This window comes from Piliocolobus tephrosceles, chromosome 9 (assembly GCF_002776525.5).
Source record: "Piliocolobus tephrosceles isolate RC106 chromosome 9, ASM277652v3, whole genome shotgun sequence".
Classification (NCBI taxonomy): domain Eukaryota; kingdom Metazoa; phylum Chordata; class Mammalia; order Primates; family Cercopithecidae; genus Piliocolobus; species Piliocolobus tephrosceles.
In genome coordinates, this window is record NC_045442.1 from 479,545 (window position 1) to 483,712 (window position 4,168).

Consider the following 4,168-nt stretch of genomic DNA (forward strand, 5'->3'; position numbering starts at 1 on the left):
TAACCTTAAATGTAAATGGACTAAATGCTCCAATTAAAAGACACAGACTGGCAAATTGGATAAAGAGTCAAGACTCATCAGTTTGCTGTATTCAGGAGACCCATCTCACATGCAGAGACACATACTGGCTCAAAATAAAGGGTTGGAGGAAGATCTACCAAGCAAATGGAAAACAAAAAAAGGCAGGGGTTGCAATCCTCGTCTCTGATAAGGCAGACTTTAAACCAACAAAGATCAAGAGAGACTAGGCCATTACATAATGGTAAAGGGAACAATTCAATAAGAAGAGCTAACTATCCTAAATATATATGCACCCAATACAGGAGCACCCAGATTCATAAAGCAAGTCCTTAGAGACTTACAAAGAGACTTAGACTTCCATACAATAATAATGGGAGACTTTAACACCCCACTGTCAACATTAGACAGATCAACGAGACAGAAAGTTAACAAGGATATCCAGGAACTGAACTCAACTCTGCACCAAGCAAACCTAATAGACATCTACAGAACTCTCTGCCCCAAATCAACAGAATATACATTCTTCTCAGCACCACATCACACTTATTCCAAAATTGACCACATGGTTGGAAGTAAAGCACTCCTCAGCAAATGTAAAAGAACAGAAATTATAACAAACTGTCTCTCAGACCACAGTGCAATCAAACTAGAACTCAGGACTAAGAAACTCAATCGAAACCACTCAACTACATGGAAACTGAACAACCTGCTCCTGAATGACTACTGGGTACATAGCGAAATGAAGGCAGAAATAAAGATGTTCTTTGAAACCAATGAGAACAAAGATACAACATACCAGAATCTCTGGGACACATTAAAAGCAGTGTGCAGAGGGAAATTTATAGCACTAAATGCCCACAGGAGAAAGCAGGAAAGATCTAAAATTGACACCCTAACATCACAATTAAAAGAACTAGAGAAGCAAGAGCAAACACATTCAAAAGTTGGCAGAAGGCAAGAAATAACTAAGATCAGAGAAGAACTGAAGGAGATAGAGACACGAAGAAACTCTTCAAAAAATCAATGAATCCAGGAGCTGGTTTTTTGAAAAGATCAACAAAATTGATAGACTGCTAGCAAGACTAATAAAGAAGAAAAGAGAGAAGAATCAAATAGATGCAATAAAAAAGGATGAAGGGGATATCACCACCGACCCCACAGAAATACAAACTACCATCAGAAAATACTATAAATACCTCTATGCAAATAAACTAGAAAACCTAGAAGAAATGGATAAATTCCTGGACACATACACTCTCCCAAGACTAAACCAGAAAGAAGTTGAATCCCTGCATAAATCAATAGTACGCTCTGAAATTGAGGCAATAATTAACAGCCTACCAACCAAAAAAAGTCCAGGACCAGACGGATTCAAAGCCAAATTCTACCAGAGGTACAAGGAGGAGCTGGTACCATTCCTTCCAAAACTATTCCAATCAGTAGAAAAAGAAGGAATTCTCCGTGACTCATTTTATGAGGCCAACATCATCCTGATACCAAAGCCTGGCAGAGATACAACAAAAAAGAGAATTTTAGACCAATATCCCTGATGAACATTGATGCAAAAATCCTCAATAAAATACTGGCAAACTGAATCCAGCAGCACATCAAAAAGCTTATCCACCATGATCAAGTGGGCTTCATCCCTGGGATGCAAGGCTGGTTCAACATACGCAAATCAATAAACGTAATCCAGCATATAAACAGAACCAAAGACAAAAACCACATGATTATCTCAATAGATGCAGAAAAGTCCTTTGACAAAATTCAACAGCCCTTCATGCTAAAAACTCTCAATAAATTCAGTATTGATGGAACGTATCTCAAAATAATAAGAGCTATTTATGACAAACCCACTGCCAATATCATACTGAATGGGCAAAAACTGGAAGCATTCCCTTTGAAAACTGGCACAAGACAGGGATGCCCTCTCTCACCACTCCTATTCAACATAGTGTTGGAAGTTCTGGCTAAGGCAATCAGGCAAGAGAAAGAAATAAAGCATATTCAGTTAGGAAAAGAAGAAGTCAAATTGTCCCTGTTTGCAGATGACATTATTGTATATTTAGAAAACCCCATCATTTCAGCCCAACATCTCCTTAAACTGATAAGCAACTTCAGCAAAGTCTCAGGATACAAAATCAATGTGCAAAAATCACAAGCATTCTTATACACCAGTAACAGACAAACAGAGCCAAATCATGAATGAACTCCCATTCACAATTGCTTCAAAGAGAATAAAATACCTAGGAATCCAACTTACAAGGGATGTGAAGGACCTCTTCAAGGAGAACTATAAACCACTGCTCAGTGAAATAAAAGAGGACACAAACAAATGGAAGAACATAACATGCTCATGGATAGGAAGAATCAATATCGTGAAAATGGCCATACTGCCCAAGGTAATTTACAGATTCAATGCCATCCCCATTAAGCTACCAATGACTTTCTTCACAGAATTGGAAAAAACTGCTTTAAAGTTCACATGGAACCAAAAAAGACCCCGCATTGCCAAGACAATCCTAAGCCAAAAGAATAAACCTGAAGGCATCACGCTACCTGACTTCAAACTATACTACAGGGCTACAGTAACTAAAACAGCATGGTACTCGTACCAAAACAGAGATATAGACCAATGGAACAGAACAGAGCCCTCAGAAATAATACCACACATTGACAGCCATCTGATCTTTGACAAACCTGACAAAAACAAGATATGGAGAAAGGATTCCCTTTTCAATAAATGGTGCTGGAAAATTGGCTAGCCATAAGTAGAAAGCTGAAACTGGATCCTTTCCTTACTCCTTATATGAAAATTAATTCAAGATGGATTAGAGACTTAAATGTTAGACCTAATACCATAAAAACCCTAGAAGAAAACCTAGGTAATACCATTCAGGACATAGGCATGGGCAAGGACTTCATGTCTAAAACACCAAAAGCAATGGCAACAAAAGCCAAAATTAAAAAATGGGATCTAATTAAACTAAAGAGCTTCTGCACAGCAAAAGAAACTACCATCAGAGTGAACAGGCAACCTACAGAACGGGAGAAAAATTTTGCAATCTACTCATCTGACAAAGTGCTAATATTCAGAACCTACAAAGAACTCAGACAAATTTACAAGAAAAAAACAAACCACCCCACCAAAAAGTGGGCAAAGGATATGAACAGACACTTCTCAAAAGAAGGCATTTATACAGCCAACAGACACATGAAAAAATGCTCATCATCACTCGCCATCAGAGAAATGCAAATCAAAACCACAATGAGATACCATCTCACCCCAGTTAGAATGCCAATCATTAAAAAGTCAGGAAACAACAGGTGCTGGAGAGGATGTGGAGAAATAGGAAAACTTTTACACTGTTGGTAGGACTGTAAACTAGTTCAACCATTGTGGAAAACAGTGTGGCGATTCCTCAAGGATCTAGAACTAGAAATACCATTTGACCCAGTCATCCCATTACTGGGTATATACCCAAAGGATTATAAATCATGCTGCTATAAAGACACATGCACACATATGTTTATTGTGGCACTATTCACAATAGCAAAGACTTGGAATCAACCCAAATGTCCATCAGTGACAGACTGGATTAAGAAAATGTGGCACATATACACCATGGAATACTATGCAGCCAGGAAAAAGGATGAGTTCATATCCTTTGTAGGGACATGGATGCAGCTGGAAAGCATCATTCTCAGCAAACTATTGCAAGAACAAAAAAACAAATACCGCATGTTCTCACTCAGAGGTGGGAATTGAACAATGAGATCACCTAGACACAGGAAGGGGAACATCACACACCAGGGCCTATTGTAGGGAGGGGGATGGGGGGAGGGATAGCATTAGGAGATATACCTAATATAAATGATGAGTTAATGGGTGCAGCACACCAACATGGCACATGTATACATATGTAACAAACCTGCATGTTGTGCACATGTACCCTAGAACTTAAAGTATAATAATTAAAAAAAAAAATCATCATCTATGAACAACAGTAATGCCAGTAAGGAAAATAAAATAATAATCTATGAACAACAGTAATGCCAGTAAGGAGAATAAAATAATAATCTATGAACAACAGTAATGCCAGTAAGGAGAATAAAATAATAATCTATGAACAACAGTGATGACAGT